The sequence below is a fragment of the Phlebotomus argentipes genome, unplaced genomic scaffold (assembly GCF_947086385.1).
Source record: "Phlebotomus argentipes unplaced genomic scaffold, Phlebotomus argentipes genome assembly contig_2, whole genome shotgun sequence".
Lineage (NCBI taxonomy): Eukaryota > Metazoa > Arthropoda > Insecta > Diptera > Psychodidae > Phlebotomus > Phlebotomus argentipes.
The window spans coordinates 6,125,990-6,148,960 of NW_026776162.1; positions in this window are offsets into that span (position 1 = coordinate 6,125,990).

Below are 22,971 nucleotides of genomic sequence, written 5' to 3' on the forward strand. Positions count from 1 at the left end.
TCGTGCGACTTTAAGGTCACATTTCTGTTGCTCAAGATGTGTTTATTCAATGTCAAAGTTGAAAAATCTCAACCACTCCGTCACTTTCCGAGCCACGTGAGTCAATGGCAATGGCACAATTGTTCAAGCAACAGTGCAATTGGGCGCAATTGTGTTGCCGAAATTGGATTTGTAGATTAATTTCCCATCAAAATCTCTCAACATTTACAGCTGGTTTTCTTATCTCGCGGTAAAATAAATTCGCTGGCATTGAACATTTGGAATAATCACGATCATTTCTGGGCAGAAAAGATATTTGGCAAACACTCACTTATTCTTTGCGAAGCTCGATGCATACGTGAAAAATTAGCAATTTCACGTCGGCAAGAATAGAGACACTTTCTTTGACGTTCTCAATCTTATATCTTGACGCTCCGTATCCACAATATTCAGACACACAAGCACAGAGAGAGACACTTTTGGGGAGTGTTTGAGAGTGAGTTTCCCCGGCCTTCTTTTGGGTGGCAATTTTACACTTTCACCCCCGAAATCTTTGCAATGCCAATTCGCGTTACACTTCCAATCACCGAGTTTCACTTTTGAGGGAATTTTTCACCTGAATTCTCCTCTCGGCCTTATCTTGGCGATCTGGTCGAAGACGAACGGAAATTCAGGTAAAAATCAGCACAAAAAACCTATTTCACTCCGTCGTATCTCTTCATCGGGGGTCGATTGGACAGCTCAGTGGCAATTTGTTGGGCCTATTTTCATGAAAAACCATCCGCAAGTGAGGTAGAAGATGCAAGAAAGAATCGCGACACTCTCTGCTGTTCTTGTTTATTTGTGTTTTCCGCGTAATTTCACCACACTTTCTATATGTTTTTGCTCCGCACTTTAACCACCACCCATTTGGCCAGTCGCAGCCCAAAAAGTGTCGAGTGTTTTCACCATTTGCAAGAAAATCGCATTTCGCCACTTTCACAGCACACACACACAAGGATTTTCAGAGCTGAGTCGCGAAAATGCCCCGCGAGAGTGGCAATGTTTTGGCGGAAAAGTGGCAAAAGTGTCGGTCGGAAGATGAATCTGTCGCCAGAATTGTCTGTGAGCGTGTTTTGTTTGCTTCTGCTTCACTTGTGACTTGGCACAGCGCGAGTCTTCGGTGTAACTGAACTGCTTAGCCCGACGGTGCGAGACACACTGAATCGGACGGACTGGCTGGGTTCGAGCCGTGCCTTCCAGCCGGCAGAAATGCGTGCAGAGCGGATCTCCGGAGCTCTTACCACTATGTACTCGCCTCGGTCTTATGTATTCTCTCCTCTGCGAGCACTTCGAGGGAGGAATGAGAGAGCCAGAGAGCCGGAGAGCCGGAGAAGCAGCCAGAGAGAGAGAGAGCTGTGGAACGTGAGAGAGCAGCGCGAGAGAGTGTGGAACTCGTCGAGAGCCACTGAGAAGCAATTAAAGTACACGCATTGGGAGATAAAAACAGTGGGAATACACTGACTCCCAATTGTACACCATCATGAGTGGCATGGCATAAAGGCATATTGGAACTATATCGTAATTTGATCCAAGCACTTGCACGCTTTGCTCATAAATTACGCGTTCTCGTGGAGAGAAAAAAGGACGTTTGGCTTTAATTTGGGTGATAACTGTGGGATTTTTCCTGTACCAAAAGTCTTCACATCAAAGGCCTAAAACAAGAAACACATTTTGGATGTTTTTGAGTTTTTCGGGAAAATGCCGATGCGGTTCTCTGGTAGAGCATAAAATATGCGCATGATGATTAGATTCCCTTGACTTTCTCCGGTGCTCATTCCTCAAAAATGCCCCTCATTAAATTTGCAAGTCTGAGCAATAATTTTTGGCCAAAAGTTTGCCTACAATTTTCGCCGGAACTTTTCGAACGGTAATACAATAAACCATTGCTTCTCCGCACCTCAACTCCGACCTTCGCTCGCGCCAAGGGGGAGATAATATGCCTTAAATCTCCTTAAATCTGTACATCACTTCCAAACACTTCTAGAATATGAAATTTGAAGTCTGTTTCTACATTAATTCCCAAATTATAGTGAATCTTGTATTTTTAAACACCTTTTTTGACCATAACCTCAAAGATATAACGAAGAGAACTCTTAGAACTTTACTTGACAGATTTCTAAATCACAAAACCATGTCTTTTGACTTGCCAATTGCTGATTCTTCGTCAAAATTGCCCAGAAAGTTGTTTGAATGAGCATTTTTCAAGTCCTAATGATTATTTCTGAGGTTATGTTCAATCTTAAGACAATTTGCAGTGTTTCTCGGCATCAAATTGCTTGTAAATGCTTATTTTTGCCAGAAACTAGCGATCTTTCCGACAAGAGCATAAGAATTTACGTGCTAGAATGCGAATTATTCAATAAATCTGTCCTTTATTTGTTACATAACCTAGAAAAAGATTATTTCGTTTGTTTCTGCGTAAAAATCGAACCAAAGAATCTGGATGATTTGTTGGCATATTTTGTTGGTTTATCAATACTTCCACTTCTTAAGTACTTCTGTTGAGTCGTACACCACTTCTGACCGTATTATCTCCTCCTTGGCTCGCGCAACACTCTCATTTCCAATGTTAAACAGTCGATTGCCATCTCCAAGTCAAGCCAAAAAGGAAAAAGACAGGGCAGCGAAGTACCCATAAAACCTCAAGGGTTTTCAGGAAGTGGTTAAAGGCTGTACAGCTGTTCTCCACCGGCACGAAACGATGGGTATTCGATATGGGGATGGCGCGATTGAGATATTGTCGAAGAGTGACAAAAAAGAACCTCATCAGCGCTGAAGTCTTGCAGACATTGTCAATCAACAATCACGCGTTGTGGGTTTAATTGGCCGGACAATTGCAGAGAATATGCTTTTAATTGCCCATCAGTTGAGCTGCTTTTTTTGCCCCCTCCGGTCAATATGTCAGGAGAATTGACATTTAAGAAATGAACTCGTCAAGGAGCTTCAAGGTGTCCGTTCGTGAAGGTTAATAAGAAAGGCGCGTCTGGTCAGAGTTCATGTACTTACAGGGGATTTGAGACACAACAAACGCCAAAGGATCTTCCAGGACGAGGTGAGGAAAGCCAGAAAGAAAAAGAGTCTTTGATGTTTTTGTGCAGAAAAGCCATTAGGACTCATAATCTCGATACCATATTCCTCTTTACAACTACAAAAGGATGCTAATAAAGCGAACATGTGAAGGGAATTTCGAAGCCCCACAAAGGATCAGTACAACAGGAAGCTATAAATACGGAGTGTGTGAGGGTAATTTTGAGACTTTAGAGAAATCTCGTTAAAATTGAATTAATTCAACACTTAATTAGCTACTGAGGTTTCCTTGTAAATTCAAGTATAATTTCAATATGAATCACACAATAAGACACTCAATTAATTTGCGTGTTGATTAATTTATAGAAATTGAGAGCAATTTGATAAAAATTGCGTCACTTTTCCCTGGTGAAAAGATATCATTTTTCGACAACTTCCCGTTTACTTTCACTCTTCTCTCATGGCCAATGCGAAGTCGAAAACAAATATTTTCCTTGGGCGCAAATTACAAATCATAATGGATGAAAATAGACTTGGGTGTCCTTGTCCGAGGGTGACATATCAAATTTTCGAAGGGAGCGCAACTGTTTGAGCCAAAATGTACACTTTGAAACGTGAAAATGGGTGAAAATAATGTTGAGCCAAACATCAAACACTGGATCGATTTGTAGACACATAATTTTTCCAAAGGACTATCCACCGTCACAGGCAGAAGGAGCAGATTCGTAGTGGTGCATTTGGTGGTGTGAAGCGCAGAAAGGATACAAGGATGCGGGAGAAGGACGGTGAGTGTGCCATATGGCGACATTGCTGGATAATAATTGCAAAGGCGTGTATAGTGAGTTTCACTCTGTGAGCTCGAGATCCTCGCTCTGGTCCTGCATATGTGCTGAGACGGAATGTTCAGGGAGTCCCTTTGAAGGGCACTTCGACGGGTGCCTCGAAAAGTGGCAAAAGTCAAGATCCATTTGAAATTGCTTCGTAATTTCCCTCTAATCTTCCATTAAATTGATATTATTGATCAATTCCAAATATTTACTTACAACTTTCAGCTCATTTCATTGGTTAGTTATTGAAATATTAACTGAAACATGGAGAACATGGAGAATTGATAGGCGAACTTATGAATCTAAGTACGATTTTTGAGGAAATTTAATGGTCCTTATAAGAAAAATACTTATTTGAATAATAGAAATCAAAAAATGAATATTTTCCTTGATATTTTTTAAGTAAAATTGCAAAATAATCAAAATTTGAATGAAAATACCGATAAAGCAAAAATTGATTGAAATCTTTATGAATAAAATCCATTTTTTTTTTAAATATTAAGGAAATAGTCAGAAAATGATTAAAATTTTTAATGGAAAAAATCTAAATTGAATAAAAATCACGAAAAAATCAAAAATGATTGAATATTTACAAAATTCATAAAAATACTATATTTTCACATTTTTCCTGCATATTTTGTTCATAATTTATAAGATTTTAAACTACAATGATTTTATTTAGAATTAAATGCATGAAAAATATGCATTTTCATAAATCTCCAAATTATTTGAAAATTAACGAAATTTCTATTTAAATATCCAGTAAAATCGAATATTTCCTCTTTAATTCTATCAAATATCGACTTTACAAGTTTGCAGCGCAGCATAAAAATTTTCTACACATAAACGTGATGGAAGACATCAAGATCTGTCCAAAAATACGTAAGACGTCAAGTGTCTAAACTGTCAAGCGTCGACTTTTGATAGTTTTCGAGGAACCCGTCGATTTGGAGTGGTTGCGGAGGGTTTTTCGGCAAAGAGTGCGACATGGACAAGTGTAAAGTAATGATTACATCTTATCAGCGGCGGAACTATAAAAATCCATTACATTTAATAGGCTGCCACAGCAGTGCGTCTGGCGAAGGACGCGCATAACGAGGGGCTGAGCAAGTGCCATAGATCAGATTCAGGGCTGAGCCATTGGAAACATATGCACGTCCTTATATTATACTGAAGCATTTTCATTAAACGTAATCTGGCGATTGAAATTTCAGGCGACTCTTATGGCGGAGACAGTTTAGCCAAACTGTAGACGAAATGTATCACGAGACGAACATTATAGTCACTCGGTGGGTCATTTTACCTCTGGCAGAGCCAATGCTGAGCATTAGGTTGAAATGAGCAATTTGGACAATCACCGAATTTCATCTGGCGAATAAAGGGTGCAATCTGATCCTGCTGCTCACTCTCAGACACCCCTAAAATCTCCCATGACTGTCAGCGTTAATACATTGACAATTTCATTTTGAAAAATTCAAAAACTCGCATAGTTAATTTCATTAAAACACAACCAAGAAGTTTTTGTGCGGCCTTTGATGTCCTCACAACACAAAAGTCTTAATGGCATAAAAGACGTCTTCGCCCTGTTATTGAGGATGAAGAGGCCTCTCTGTTTTTGCATCATTATTCGCCCAGTGAATGCATCCCCTAATAAAGAGCGCTTTCGGCGATGAAGGTGACTGCCAGACTCCGACGAAACTAATAAAAGTTTCATTATTTAATTAGTGTGGTGAGTTGTCTTGAATGCACTTGGATGGCGTCCCCCAGAAGATCTCCTCCATGTAACTTTATTAATCGAAAGTTTCCTTTTGCCAGCGACAAGTGCTTCACTAATTTGACTAGAGGAAAAACATCAAAGAAGAGCAAGAAGAGTTGCTTAAAATGGGTGATAAGAGAATGCGCGTTGTATGAATTCTGTTGTTGGGAGTGTTTTAAATTTGATTGAAAAGTTTGAGGGAAAAATGCATGAAACTTCTCCCAGTTTCAGGCCTTTTCCGACCCAGTGTTTCAACATGCGTAATATGTGGAAATCATGAGGGCAGTGCGAGTGGCGCAAAGTGTTGCATAAAAGTGTACGATAAGAGGAGATTTCCAATGTAAATTCCGTCAAATGGGTTCGATGGTGAGAAAGACTCGGTGCTGATAAGCTCTTTCGGGGGGGGTGGAGAAATAGTCATCCGAGTAGGCAACATCGGAGATCCCATCGACAAGTGTCCTTAATATATATTCAAATTTTATCTCCCCACGTGACCGCACACCCTGACCGGGCGCTGGGTGGGTGGCGCGCCCCTTTGAGCGCCAAAGCGGGGGCGAAAGTGAAGCAGCGAGTGAAGGGTGACATTATGGCAGATAATGGGAGTGAATAATGCAAACGAGACTTTAAACTTTTCAATGTATTTAATCAATTTCCGGTATAATCAGATTGCGCCCCATTTCCCCACCCTAAGCCAATGGGGAATGGGGTTTGGAGTGTGCAAAGTTTGGAGGGGTGAAGAGACTCACAATCCCTTAATTGAACATTCATCCCCGAAAATCACATCACACCCAGAGAGCGATGCTGTCCAAAGAGACCCAACCATTCGTAGTCTCTCTCATGTTATTAACATTCATTTGCAATTATCATTGTGTTTAACCTCACTTTTACAGCCAATTAAAGCCCCATCACCGACAGCCCTTTTCCACCCACGTCGCCCTTGTCGCCCTTGTCGCCCTTGTCGCACCGCGCATCGCATCCTTCACGGGAAGCGTCAATTTTCCACGAAGGCACTTTCGGTTGGCGTGGTGAGAAACAATGTGATTATTGCCCATTTGTTTTCAAAACGGTCACAATTTCCCTCGGTCGCTTTTTTTGTGCTCCGCCGAGGCTTTCAACAGTTTTTTCTGTGTCCTCTCTCCATTCACCACCTTTCATGAGCCCATCGTCTTCGGTTTTGGAATCTCAGGCCCTCAACTATCGCCACTTCCTCTTACACTCTGAGCAACTGCGCGCCCAAAGTGACTCATTTCGGGCACAATTTCATGTGCAAATAGCTTCATTTGCGGCGGAAGAAGTTCTAAATGCTTCCTAAGAAAGTATTTTGGCCAAATTGCTCACTTTTGCCAGTTGACAGAAATTCCTTCAAGGCCTTCAAGGCATTTTTAAGGCGGTTTCAACGCATCTGTGACTCAACATTTCCGCATGTAATTGATGAAAAGTGTCTAATTTGCTTGAGTGCAATCATTTGTGTGGGATTTTACCCCGATTTTGTGTATAAATTCCATAAATATGCTTATTTTAGGGATCGTTGCAACTTTATTTTCATATCTTATTAAATAAGATGTCATAGTTATCAATTTCATAACATTTACAAAAGCGGAGAATTTATTTTCTGAGAGTCAAATTATATTTCGACGCATAAAGATAAGAAAAGTCGGAATATTCGATATTTGTGCATATCTTAATGCACCAAATTGAGGTTATGTGCTTCTTTGCGTCGAAAAGACCTCTCAGTATTTATCGAAAACTCTTGGAAATCCTTTGAAATTAGTTCGAAAGGACACGAAAAATCGCATCTCAAAAGTAGAGGCAAAGAAATGGCTTTTTGACAGCTAATTTTCGTATAAAATAAACTCTCAATTTATTCTTGCAACGCCTTCCCGTTCATATTTAATTCGTACTTAATACTAGCGCCTCTGGGCGGCCGTCAATATAAGCTGCGAAAGCGTAAAGTCGCAACGACCGATTATTTGGCGAATGATGGCAAAATTGGGGACTGATTTTCTTTTGCAGTGTACAAAATCACTCCAGCATTCCCGTTCGCGTCTCTACGTGCGCTTAATACACTCCACAGCACATTATTCCGCAGTAATTCACGGTTCACGGGGAATTAACAGCATTTTCGGGAGTGAGAAAAACATCAAGCCTAATTTGAAGTTGATAATGTGATGACGATGTCAGTCTTTTTTTCCCTCATCGTCTCCGAACTGTCAATGAGACACTGGCTCTATCTCTCCTCATGTGAGATACTGGGCATTTTGGGATGCTCTCTATATTATTATTTTGAACTTGTGGTGCCGAAGAAGATTGGGTAGGAGAACAAAAAAGTGAGGAAAAAAGCATTAATTCGTTAGTTGGCGGCTCAAGCTGAGGTTTTGAGCTGTAAATTGTAGCATCGCGTCGAAGCAACGATGAATAGAGTCATAATTCACGGGAAGATAGCAGCCACTTAAAAAGTATTATACAAATTTATTCGCCTTTTTTCCCTCCGCCTAGGCTGCATGCCTATGTGTCGCCTATGCTCGGCAGTGTTATCGCAAATTTACTTGTCATACAGCGTGAGATGCATGGCTGTGTTTTTTGGTTCGGGTGAGGAGACGACAATCCCTGGATGATGAGCTGAGGGATGGCCTGGAGAGCTGTGCAGCAGGGGAAAAAAGAGGCGACTGAGGGTCAAAGTGGGATAAAAAATAAATAAAACAATAAATTTAATTTAGACATCGGCCGTCTGGTGAGGGTAAATCGGCGTGATGTAACGAATTTGGTGTATTTTTCAGTGTTTGTATGGCGATTGTCGGTTTCGGAGGAGGAGGGAAGAAAGGAACTCCACTCTCTGGGCCTGTCAGATCTCTCTCAAGTCTCTCTCTGTCTCACCATCTTCTTCACCTCGGCGCGATCCTCAGGAGATTCCGCCACGCAATCATCGCAAGACGCTGTGCGCCTTGTTCACGGTGTTTTCTATCGAAGTGATTAGTTTGCGTTTCGGCGATGATTTCGTTCTTCCCTTCCATTCTATGGCCAATTGGTTGGCTTTTTTTTCTTGTTTCCCTGGCGAAGTTGTGGTCGAAAATGAAATTTATTATGTTGGTCAGGGTCCTAAGAAAAGGCTCTGTGAATAAATACATATAGGCGAGTGGAATTTTGTTGAGTTTCGGAGCTCTTCATTGGAAATTTATGTAAGGCATCTCTTCTCTCTCTCTGTCCACTTCAACAGCCGATCGGCTGACGGGTTTTTGTAACAAATTACAGAGAACGAGAGACTCTTCACAATTGCCCGAGCAAAATGAAGAGTGAGAGAAAAAAGTCCTCGCATATGTATATATGCGCCTTTATTTCAAAAATGTTGTGCATGCAGTACAAGATACGATGATACAGAGAGAGAGAGACAAAAAACGCACAAAATGAACACACAGGTAGCAAAATACCTGTCAGCTTCAGGTTTAGATCTTCATTTTGTTCACTTCGAACTGGGAATTAAGTTATTTCAGCGCACAATCGTATAAAGCTATAATGATGCCATAAAGAGGAGGAATCAAGCCACCCAAAAAAAAGCCACAGCAAAGACGACGAATGATGAGGTGAAGTGAGTTAAAACAACGTGGAAACCCAATTTTGTCACTATTTTTCTGTTTTATTTTCATTCCCGTCGCAGACAAGATTGTTAGCGCTTCATACAGATGTTGTGGCGATAGCGATGAGTTCCGATTAAATTAATAATGACTCTGACATTGAGATAGTCCGACTGTATCGATGACATGGAATTTCTCTTCTTTTATTGCTCGCCAACATTCTGGACGCGCGGCCGCGCGTATTGAGGTTCGCCGATTTATTGACTAATGACAATTTCAGCTTCGACCGTTTCAAACAGGTTAAAGACGCAACAGGGACTTTAAGACACTTTCGCATGCTCAAGAGAGCCACGAGAACTGGTTAGAACATTTGCCTGTGCTTCATAGATAAGATCTTTACTGATAAGCGCTAGAGTGTTTGATTTCTTGTAGTTTTTATTCTTTCAATATCCGGATTTTTAAGTAAATTCAGACTAATTTTTTGAATATTTGTGATTTTTGGATCGTTGCATGAAAAGCGTAAAGTTGCGACGAAAATTCGTAGCTTTTATGAACTGAAATGTAAAATCTATAAATTTGCATATTGAACTTTGAATAAAAAATTTAAAAATATTTCAATATTGAGTATTCTTGCCACATATTATCGCTAGAGGGAAGCAGTTTTAAGGCATGTAGATATTCCGATTTTATTACTCTTTATTTTATTAACATTTGTTATGTTTTAGAATCAAATTTCTAAAATATTAGAAATAACTTAATGTTTTCTTAAATCAACCCAAATTATTCTTAATTCAACCCTTCCGCTGTGCTTGAAAGAATTCACAACTAAATTATCTGTAAAATCAAGGAAAAATAAGAAATATTTTCTAAAATTAGGAAAAAAGCTTACTAGGTCAAAAACAACCCTTAATTTCTCTTGATTTTACCCTTGAATTTCTCTCTGTGTACTTTAACATATTCTGCAGTCACTCTGATGAACTTGATATTATGCAAAATATGCGACGATGCAATAGAAGAAAGATACATTTTTCAACGTGCAATCTAAAATCTTATGATTTTATTAGGGAAAAAAGCACTTCTCTTATCACTCTTCCTTCTGGACACTCGTAATGGCAATCTACTGTCGCTCTACTTACACCATAAATTGCAAATCACTGTGCCCTGCACTCTATGGCGAATAATAAATGAGACATGCACAGCTCAAGACACTCCTAGACCCCGACTGTTAATGAATAATTTAATGGGAGGAAAAAACAGTGGAGGAGATTTTCCGGAAAACTTGAGGGATTTTATTTTAGTTTCAGCACAGACTCTCCGGGCACATCGGAGATGGATGAGTGAAGGCGGGAAAAAAACAAAGTGTAAGACAATTCTGTATAATCTCATGAATTATTTACATTTGTTTCGGGGATTTTAAGGAATATGCTGAGCACAGAAGTGGGGATTTTTATGCTGTAGATCGCGTGGAGTGATAAGTGAAATATGCAAATACCGTGTAATTTCCTCAACTTGATATTCAATTTTGGCATTTTTATATTTCCTAAGACTTCCTTTTCCTCTCCTGGCATGTGGGAATTAATCTGCTGTCGTCATTCGTCATATTTTGATGGTTGTGCGAGGGGAGGCGGCGCGGGGACTATCCTGGGGGTAATCTCATCTTGAATTGCCATCCGGAAGATATACCTCTATTTTAATTAATATGCTTGTTATAATTGCATTTCACATGTACGTGAGCATCGTGTCTGTTATGCGCCAATTCCCACAACTTGAATCCAACCCCAGTGTGGAGCACAATGGGGGTGTGCGGGCATCCCTTTTGTGCTTAGGCGCCGGCGAGGATGTGCTCTATCCTGGGCGAACGTTATTAGAGCCAAGCCTCGCAGACCCTCATTCGCAATGTACAATTGTTTGAGCATAATCGCAGTCATATTTGTAGCATTTCGGAATCTCCGGCTTAATTGAAATATCTCCGTGTAAATGACAATTTAACTTGCAATAAATCACATTGTCTGTGCGAATCATTTGTGCAGCGGATGAATGAGCAGCAAGTGCTTCGCGTGACTGCAGAATCCAATGACGAAACTTCGGCAAGACGCTCTTCCGGAGGGCAGAAAACACGGAAAGAAAATGCCTATTTAACTCTCTCCGGCGCGCATTTAGCAACTCATCGCACAGCCCAGGAGACTTTTCCTTTTGTTGGTTGATTTATCAAAAGGAAAAGCCTGTAGATTGATATCAATCTCACGCAAGCTTTTCTCCCTCCTTGTCGGCATAATCCGATTACGTGGAAAATCTCTTTCGACATCCGCGCGATTTTCTGACTCACCTCTCTCCTAATTTGCCAACAATTTACACTGTTTGTCTTCCTTTGTGTGTGTGTTTGTCACTTTACCACAGTGAAAATACTAATGAAAACTGGTGGAAAAAGGCATAAAAAAACGAAGTGATTAAGAGACAAAGGAGATCCTTTTTGACTTTGTTTCAAAAACACCTAATCTCACCAAGAATGAAATAAAGAGGAAAAGTGAATTATATGAAATCCACACACAGCAAAAGAAAAGCAATTCTCCATCAGTGTCTCAATTAACATGATGATCTTCATTCGCTGAAGAGACTTTAATACTTGAGATCAAATAAAGTATTTTTTGTCACAACAATTTAATTATACATTAAAGTCTCCAACATTAATGTTGGAGTTCTTGCGGGAAAATAGTTATTTTCTGTGATTTTACTCACTGAAATTGTCAGAGCTGCTTTTTTGACACGTCATTTATGATCATTTGATGTAGATCTCTCAATGTGATCGCGTTGGTCGAGCAATTGCCCTTCGCCAGAGTCTCTTAATGTCTTCATCTACATCAGCAATTAAGCATGAATTCATGGGGGGAGATAAAGTAGGCGCCGTTGTTTCTTTATTCCGCCCAAGATTTCTCTGATATGATGTGAAGATTTCACAAAATATATATAATAGAAGATGTTTGCTATAATTGACATTGATTCGACCACTTTATATTAGAATTCAGGGCCTTCAGACGGCTGTCTTGCATACCTTTTTGCCTCTGGACGGGAAATAGATACTCCAATTTGAGGCCATATGGCATTCAAGCTACCAGAAGGAAATCTCACCCGCCAAATGTCCGACAAAAACAGACATTTCACAGAGTTTTCAGGTACAAAATAAGGGGCTCGAAGAGGAGAAACCACATTATGGAGAACGGGTGGAAGAGCATGTGTTGGAATTTCATATTTTTCCTCTCAATTATGAAGACGAAAGGTGAGGGGATTTGGGATTGTCTCGTGCTTGCGTGTGGCGTGTTATAAATAATGTTCACAAGATATTAAAAGCCCGCACAGTTAATATTTTGCCAGTATTAATAAGATGCTTAAAAGGATCAAAGTGATGTACACAGTGCATGTAATTGATACCGTTGTAGCATAAATTCGCCCCAACCCACGCATTTCACGGCAAAATCATCAAAGATTAACATTGCCGAAATTTCCATGGCGACTCTTTTTGTTTCCTCGCCATCAGATTGAAGTTCCTTCAGCGGTGCATCAAGGGGAAGATATTGCGACTGAAATTTGTACACTATTTCCTGGCTCTTCCACAATTTATGTGGAAAAGTCCTTAACACTTCCCAGGACTTCAGACTTCGTGGATTGCTTAAAATAAGACTAAAACCAACAACTAACTGTAATCTAACCAAAATCTAACTATAATCTGACTGAAATCTAACCAAAATCTAACTGACAATTTTAAAATTCATATTTTCGTACAATATTTTATGATTTTCATCCACTATAACTGCACTTTAAAGTACAGTAATTAAGTAAAATTGAGGTTATGTTTAATTTTAGCATTTTTAGGCGCCAGAATTACTACTTTAAGATTTCATTGAGTGTTAAATCAGTCACATAACTTAGAAATATTTGTCTAAATAAAGACTTGGACAGGACATTATAATTTCTGAGAGTAAATAATGAACAGAAAATCAAGGCGGTGAGCCAAATATTGCATAAATTGAAGCACTTCCACTTCCTGAAACATCTCCTGATCTGTACACCACTTCTGACCATCTTATGACCGCCTTGCGACGCATTAGCGTGCAATTTAATAGCGTGGAAGCGGAACGCCGCGGTCTCTCGGCTTGCGCTCATTAAGCGCATCCCCAGAGCGATGGCGATAAGGGACACGTGGACACACTCCAGAGTGATGCCACTCGAGCCATCCCCTTCCGGATTAGCAACCCCTTTTCCTGTCTGTCGTCACGAGATGTAATTTTTCTCATGGCGCTCGTGACATCTCAAATTGACTCGCCGAGGGAGTGAATATTTCAATTAAAATATTCAAATAACTTGCACAAACACGTATTAATCATTCAATCCATCTAATTCAGCGCGCCCCAGCGCCTCGGCATTCCTTACATATTCGGTGGGAAGTTGGTGGAATTCCTCAAATACCTACGCGCGGCATTGTGTTTGCGCGCGAACATGCTATGTATAGCTGAGGAAGATGGCACGTCATTTTCATACTTTGGTGCAAAACATTTCAAGTGACATATTCAATTAAAATTTCACAGAGACACATTGTCATGTTTTACATGATATACTTAAGCGCGCTCCTGTCGCGAGTCTCAGCCGAGCATGAAGTAGTTGGAATTCTCGTAACCGTTTAATTGGAAATAAAAGTCTTTACGGAATATCTCAGCCAGTCATTCCTCTGCATCCGGCTCTGTTTAGTGCTGAATTAACGCGCTAATAATCTTGATTAAATTCTAAGGAAGAGCACTAAACCTTGCTTATATCGAGGGGAAAGTCACTAACCGATTTTAATGGTGTTCAATTGTTGAACATTATAGTTTGCATGGGAAAAATCAAATAATCTAAATGTGAATAAAAATCACGAAAACATCAAGAAGTGATTGAATAATCACAAAAAATGGCTCAAATCGCAACTGATTTCCTCTTTGGTTCTGAATCTAACTCTCAAATATTATTAATTTCATATTTTATCTTCCTTAAAATAAACCTTAAAATTTCTGAAATTTCAGCTGAGAAATTTGCAAAAAGAAATCTCTTTAAAAAATTTCTTTTTAGAAAAAAGAAATAATTCTTTGTCCAAAGTTTCTTTCTGTGATATTTCAATTTCTTCCCCAAAAGGAAAACTTCCCATGAAAATGTGAGACACGAAGCGCGGCTCACGCGGAATGAGAAAGTGTCGTTTGATGTGTCGACGCGACGTTGATTTGCTTAATCCACTCGCTGAAATAATGACAAATCCCTTACACGGCATCACTATCGTGTATTTTTGTGATTTAGGGTAGAATTTGCCGGGAGCCTCAACTCACTCTCCATGAGCCCAGACAGACTAATGGAGGCGTTAAAATTAAGTTATTTACTTTCAATGTTAGTCGTAATTGCCACAATTTATATTACAAGTCCTCTTCTGTGTAAAGTTTCAATACTTCTCCTCCTCACACTCTTGCCACTCATTAATGAAATACTGGGCAATACACGGTGATACCATCAAATTCGTGACTAATTAACTCTCATTAAACATCTATTTAATTTCAAGAGAGAAGCACAGGGACAATTTTTAATTGCATCTGCTACAGATCGCCTTTTTCTCAGCTCTTCATGCTGCTGCTGTTGTTGTGTTTAAAGGCAAATAAAAGGATGATGACAACGCCAGTATTTGGCCCACAGTTTTTTCTCTGTCTTTCTCTGCACAATTTCCATTCGCCACAATTTTTCATGGACCATCGTGTGGTCCTTTTAATGAAAATTAATTGTCGAAAAACATTAAAAAGTGTCGTCTGCCACAGCGGCAACTAATTGGAGACGCACAGTTTTCTCTCAAACTCACACTCAGCGCCAAAAGACAGTCGACGGAGTGTCTTCTATTGAAGGAATATCATCTATAATTCTCCCTTTTGGCGCGGGAAAAGACTCACACATTCTACGCACTGGCTTCTCAGGAGCTCCCAAAGCGGCGTGCAGACTGTGACACAGTGTAAATGTCCATAAAAAGGATATTTAAGTAAAACACGTTGTGTCGCATTATTCATTACGGGGTGTTGCGAGGCAAAAAAAAGCTCAGCGCAGGCAAAAAGTCCAGGAAATTAGTTGAAAAAGAAGCAAGGAAAAGCCGCATAACAGTGACATGGCAGAACTACAAAAGGATTCCAGCAAATTTGCTGTAATTAAAAGATACGGTCGAAATATGTGAGACTTTAATTGCTCCTATATACTCCCTCCTGCGTTCCATGCTATGTACATCTGCTTATAAATGTGGGCAAAAATAGAGCTAAAGAGCCAGAGCGAGAGGGAGAGAGAGAGAGAGAGTCAAGGGGGAGATAATATGCCTCAAATCTGTACACCATTTCCACAATTCCTCTGCAGAATCTTCAACACTTCTAGACACTTCTAAACGTATTTCAAGTAATTTTTACACTTTAAGTTGAAGTTCTTCAAATGCTTAGATTTTGGATTGTAAAAATTGATTTTATTGTTCTTTGATTCGTTCATGGCAAATTTTGGTCTAGATTGTCACGTTTTATGTTTTGGAAAATGTAAAAACCAAATTTTAACCAAATTGTGAGGTTATGAATGTGACTTTAAAATCTTTCTTCACTTAATTTGAACCTTTTCACAACAGAAAATTAGTGAATATGGGGAAGAACTGTTTCTACAAGATAATGGTATTAAATTTGTTATTTTTAAGCTCAAACCGCTGAAAAAACGAAGCCGAAATACCATTTTTGAGGTTATGTTTGACTTTTGAGCTTTTTCTTACCCAATATGATGTTATTTTGAGCAGAAAAAGGTCAACTTTGCCAAGAAAAAGAGAAATAATCACAGATTAAACACAATTTTCATGATTTAGAGGATTTTTTAATCAATCACATAACCTAGAAAAAGCAATTTAATTGATTTTTCTAAATAGAATTTTTTATAAGATGCCTCAATTTGTTAAAATATAAGGTTTTTCAGTGCAAATATTCGTTCCAATTCTTAAACACTTCCGTGAAGTTGTACACCACTTCCAGCCACAATATCTGCCCCTTGGAGAGAGTGAAAGAATGCTCATGGGGCGGCGAATCGCCGCCTAATCCCCATGTTTGACGTGGAATTGTACATGCGATCCAACTAACCATAAAAGTTCCTCCAAGGATTCATAGTCATTGTGTGCCGAACTATCTCGCCCAATCAATAATTGATTCTCGCACTGGGTTTGAGAGTCTCCAGGAAGTGAATTTCTGGAGGACACAGAAGCGTTTTGGGATGAGCTGGCAACAAAGGGGGAGAGACTTGATCGGTGCGATTTTCAGCACTTGGAGCCAAATTGACAATATACTCTATGCGAATTGCATTCCTTGTCTATATAGTGTGGCGACTTACTGAAGGGGAGAGAGAGAATCATCGGCATGACATTGCGCTGCAATTCTCATGAGCCCCAAGGTGATCATAATGGCAATCGTCTATGCAGCGATTGGATTACGATGAGCCGCCTTCTCCGCTTCATGACTATATTATGCCTTCTTCCACACTCTCTATCGCACCATCTCCATCCCTGGAAATGCATCCAGGGCAGTGAGAGATTCTCATCGGAGGAGCCCGCAAAATCCTCCGAGCCCTCGAGTTACACAGCATCGTCACCCCGCGCCGTCCCCGACTGCAAATCCTGGCCTTCCGCCCAGCACTTTATCTGGCGCGCCAGTGGGTGGAGGAAAAGCCCAGGATCACTGCTGAATGCGCTCAGTGGGGTGAAATGCACAAGAGTGCTCATATCTTGATTGCCGCCAGTGATTGTGAAACACATTTTATTGAAATTCATTGCAACGCTCTCCTAAACCTTGAACCACTTAACCCACAATACTTGTCTTATGTGCGCTCTTATCGGGAGACTTTTCAATGGCTTTTCCTCCCCCGTGCCAGAGAGTGTGGGAAGTTCGGGCGGTGGAAGTGGCAAAAGTTTCTGCACAATGTGAGAGAGCGAGCATTTTGAAAATTCACCAAGAGGGGCTGAAGTTGCCTAAAGTCAAACCATACGAAGGTAATACTAATCAGTTGCACTAATGCTTGTGCAATATTTGCAAAACAATTCTTGGCCTACTCACTTGGCAAACTATAGGGGCTACAGGGGCAAGTGGGGCACCGCCAACAAGTAACGTTTAAGATGAATGAGGAGTGTTAAGAGAGCAGTTTCATGTCTGTATGTTGGCAGCTATGGACTGCAATAATTATGAGTTAAAGAAGAAGAAAGTTGAAGTTAGGAAGTCGCCATTATCGGCAGAGGAAGTTTAAGGAGTGATAGGAAGTCAAGAGGATAGGAAAGTGATAGAGTAGGAGTAAAGAAACACGGAAAGGAAGGAAGTGAGACAGAAAGGACATGAAAATTGTGGAGAAGGGAAGTTTGCAGGTATTTCAAAGAGATCTGGGCAAAGGATTGTCATGCTTTATGCTTAAACTCAAATTTTTGTGTTCGACAATATCTTGGATTTTTTCTTCACTGAAAAATGCAGTATCATGAGAATTTATTACAAGAGGCAATAAATCAGATCCGTAAAAAGATTGTAACCACAAGTTAAACCTCCCAACTCTATAAGAAAGCGTATTCGATGCTGTTTCGTCGCATAAAAGAAGCCAAACTATAAGGTGTGTAGATCCCACTTCTGAATTTGTAGTGCGTCTTATGAAACCGAACAAGTCTCGGACTCTGGCTAGGCCATTTTCCACTAAAGATATCACGTTTGCAACAATAAATAGTCAATCTTCGAATGCCAAAGCTACTCTACCCTCCCGGAATTGCCCCATCTTTGGCGGGAAAAAGCTCAGTTTCATTCCAACTATTCAAACTATCTTTTTCATCTATTCGTTCTTCTTACAGACATCAAATTTGACTATATTTAAAGCTTAATACAGCTGGACACCTCTTTAAACGAAGTCTAAGCAGGTTGAAACGATCACGTCTGCAGAGAAGTACTTTATCGATGGTGCCCCACAGCGAGGCAGCATTGACATTTGAAGAAATTGAGAAAACTAAGAGTATTTACACTCAATATAAGACGATTTTAGCATTTTCTTGCCGATGCTGCTCGTCTTCTCCCTATAAAGTCGAAAATTGATGAACTGGAAGCCGGAGAAAGAAGAGTTTAAAGTTTGTGCGAATTGTGAACTTTCAATTCTCCAAGGCTAGAGTTTTAATTCCCCGAGCAGAAGTCTCACTCGGCCACTGAATAATACATAATATTCCGGGTATAAGATATTCATGGGTAAAATAGTTTGGTGGCAACAATTGCCCGGAATATATCTTCCATGTTAGTTTGTAATAGAGAATTTGTGGCGAAATGCTGGTAATGTGCAATAAGAACATTTTCCTGTTCTCGTCGTGTTGAAAAGTTTTCCAAAATACAAACCCCAGACAAGTATCCAAACAGCTCCCAAGTGGACAATTTCTCTGCATTTTCGAGTTGGTGTGTCGGAATGTTGAGGGAATTTTTCACACCACCCACATTCCCGAGACTGACCCGCACGATTCCATGATGATTGTAATGCTGGGAAATCCAGGAAATGAATAACAGCATTCCAGAGGATGAAACCCAATACACACAAGTTTCCCATAAGTTTCACTCGCCGCCATAACTGGAAAATTGCCCGATGGAGTTTTGCCTCCCTTCGAGATGGGGTCGATAGATATCGGAAGGGAGAAAAACCGTCGCTTCCCCGTGAGATGGCAAGGAAAGTGAAACTTTGGGATTGCGGGAAGCGAACTTGAGTAGTGAATAGCGTGATGATTTTGCAGCCAGTGCTCCAGGTCTCATGGGAAATCATATTTCTTATCTCCATTTTTTCCGCCACACTCCGTCTCTTCAGCCCCCTTTCTTTAGCATAAACTGCATGAATAGCGTCCAAAAGATGGTGAAATTTTCTGCGAAACTCGGTGACTTTGAAGCCTAAAGTTCCAGTGATGTTGGAAGCTCGGTGTCTAAGATGGCAAAATGTGCTGTAATTTATCATGTTTTCTTTCTATCATATCGGCTCTCGCTTTTTTTATCCGCCCTCGCAGGCGTGTCCTTTGAGTGGAACTTGTTGACTTTGGTTGTTTGATGGAGAATATAATAAAATGCTCAAACACTCTTGAGGCTCAAAACTAACTCATTTATGTACAGTTTCGCTTTGCAGCATAATGGGCCACTCTTTGTTGGGAGTTTTGTTTAATCAAAAAACTTTTAGCGCCATCCCGCGCCACACAAAGGTATCAGCACACCAGCGCCTCTTTTACGATCCCAACAATAAAAGCCACTTTCCACTGTATTTGATTGAATTTCTAATTTTCATTCCCCCACCACTCGTCTGTGTGTGTATTTTTGGGTATAATTTTAAAATTATGGCACTAATGTGAAAACATTTACCACCAGAATTTCGACTTGATGCTCCTCCAGAGCATCGCTGGGACTCATTTGCAGGTCTGCCGCGTGTGCCGCGGAGGAAAAAAGACGGTGAAATGGTGGCATTCGTGAATTCTGCCGCGTTTTATGCACACACGCTTGTCGTACAAGACAAGATGTTGGGCGGGAGGGGCAAAAAAAAAGAGTCAGCAGTTTGTCACATCTTCTCAAAAGTGATTTCAATTCAGCGTATCTCTCACAAATTAAGACATCATCGTCAAATGGAACAGACACAGAAAAGAGTCCTCCTGCTCTGCACACCGAGCTAATTATCGTGTCGCTCTGTTGAATCTCTTAGGATGCCTTGGGAGAGAGAAGAGGATGGCGAAGGGATATAAAAAAGAGCGACACAAATGTTTGATAATAAACAAGACCGTATATAAAGTATCTTAAATAAAATGGCAAGACATAAAAACTAAGACATTTCCCTTCACCCTCGAGCACACTCAACAAAGACCCATGGTTTATTTATTTGAGGATTGAGAACGTAAATAAAATACGCGCAGAGTGAATATTTTTTCCTATATCATCTCCAGGGCTCTTGTTTGCTGAATGCGTCAATTTAGTAGTGCAATGGGATGAGGAGAAATAGGCCATGGCTCTGGCAGAGAGATGACAGGCTCTTTGTCTTTGCCGCTTATGCCATCGCGGATTGCATTCGCGACAGTCACTTAATATGCAGCAACTCACAATTCTTGCCTATTCTGACTGATTCACTGAAGTCAATCCAATGTCTGGGCGATACATGGAATGCAGAGAGGCACAGAAGATGCCCAACTGGAGGTCGACGGGGAAGACAAGGGGGAGATAGTAGAGCTACAAATGGTGTACAGATCAAATCAAATACTTCTAGATTAGGCGCCTTTTTTAAAAGACTAAATAATATCTTAAAAATGAAATTAGAAAATTTTTTAGAAAAAAATTGAATAACTTAATGATTCTGGAAGCTAAATTGAACATAACCTCAATTTGAATTACTTAAAATCTGCTATTTTCAGCTAGAAAGATTCAAATCAAGACCTTTTACGGATTTATCACACATAAATTTAGGTTTGAACACCAAATTGGATGGAATTTGCTTTGACAGTACTCTAAAGGGTTGCCAGATGCTTTTTTTCTTTTCTTTTTCTGTCGTTTTAACCTTTCTTTACTTCAGATTGCAAAACTATCAGAGAGAAATGTAAAAAGGTTCTAGGCAATCATTGACAGCTGTCAAAACGACTGCTAGAAATCTGCAATTTGGGTTGCCCGATGGGAATTTGTTTCTTTAATTTGTTCTCTTATCTATTTTTAGACTATTTTAAACCCAAAAACACTGCTTTAAAATATCTCTCCGAAAAGTTAACTCAGTTGTTGTGTTGTTAGTTAGATTTCAGTTAGTTTTCATTAAATTTTGAGGTTAATAAAGCTGAAATAATTGTCTATTCTAAGACTTTTCTGAGACATTTCTCTACATTTTGCAATATCTCGGCTCCAAATTGAGATACCGCCATGATCTCAACGCCATTTAAAAGATCATTAAATTCTAATTATTTCTTGTCTTAAGATAAATGTCTCTAATATTGAGAGAAATATCGAATTTTTAGCACCAAAAGGAAAATTGGCAAATTTTTGCTACTTTATTTGGTATTTTTCATACAACAAATTGCGATTTACAGATTTTAGCCATATCATCTCCCCCTTGGGTGTAGATACAGTGAAGAAAAGATCAACATTGCTTTCTGACAACAATTCCTGAAGCGAATTGATTGCAATGTTGCTTCAATGGCATCAAATAACTAGAATGTGATTAATTCGGGATAATATTTTGCCACTTCCCAATAACATCTCCGTGTGCATCGTCTTTCCGGCTCTACTTGTTGAACCTCGTGCTGAACCTTGTGCTGAACCGTGCTGATATGAATTTGATGAGAATCTCCAATCGGCACCGCTCGCATGAGGCGCTCGATGGTTCTACCTGAAGTCGATTATGAGTTTAGACTTGTTTGATCCCGAGGAACGTGCGGTGCCTCATCAAGACGCCGCTGCGTCACCTCCGACCCCGACGGAGAGGGTGGCGATATTGGACATGTTCGCACTGATGATGAGGAGAATAATTGTGAATAAATAGCACTGGAGATGCTCATCGGGCGGCCCTTCGGAGACCCAAAAGACATCCCATTTGAGGTGCGGAGCCACTGAATTAGTAATGGGAGAAAAGGTGACTGTCAATCTGGCCCACTCATCCAATCAAATAATAATCAGGAGGAGTCGCCCTGGGACACTCTCAGCGACGAATCTCCAGGAATGGAATTAGATTATTGAGCAATGTTGAGGGATTGAAGGGAAATTTTCAGTGCGCTCTTCATTGCATGAATGAGAAGTATTCTGAAGACGTTCATGTAAAATAGCCAATGAGTCGAGATATTGGTCTTTTCCTCTTTTGTTTCAACATCTTACCATCATCATCATCATCTGAATGAAAGGGTAGACGGCAAAATATACCTTCATTCAAATTTTTAGCTGGTGCGTGCTGCATAAGAAAGCGAAACTTGTTGAGGGAAAACCCTATTTTTCAGGCAGATGGAAAATAAATATCGCTTGGGCATATATGAGAGAAATGTAGCCCCAGAAATACTCTGCATATAGGAAAAATTATCTAACATAGAAGTTTTCTTTGTTTCGGAGATATTTAAGAAAATGTGGTAAAAATAAACTGGGGAATTTTTTACCGACTGACGCACAAAAGATCGTTTTTCACCAAAAAGGAGTGATCAGAAATTTTCATAATGTTTAACAAAGTAGTAGATAATTTCAATATCTATCATTTGAGCTCAATTTGGGGAAAATCCGTGGAAAATTGGGCGAGATATGAGAACATATGTGCGGCAAAGTGGAGGAAAGTAGGAGAAAATAGGCTCCAGAAGGAGAACCTGAAGGTCTAGGGACCCAAGTGAGGCATCGTTGGAAAGCTGATAACTCAAGGAATCTAAAAAAAACACATTTTATTCTCTAGTGTTATTTAGGATGATTGAAACATTTTCTCAAACTCTATATCACGCTTCGAGGGTCAATAAAGTCGATGGGGTTATTGGAAATTTTCGCACATTATATATAATTATACGCCCAGCACTTGTCTCGCGCCGTCGTTCGGGACAAATGAGAATTCCTCGATGCGCGTTTAATTGATAAATTGAGCAAAAATCGCACAAAACATGTGAACAGAACACTTTTCGTGAATTGCTCAAATTCCCTCCCAAGTCAGAATGGAATTCGTGAGACATTTCGCTGTGAAGCTGCGCTGCTGATCGTATGACTCTTTGAGTCCACTAAAACCGCGA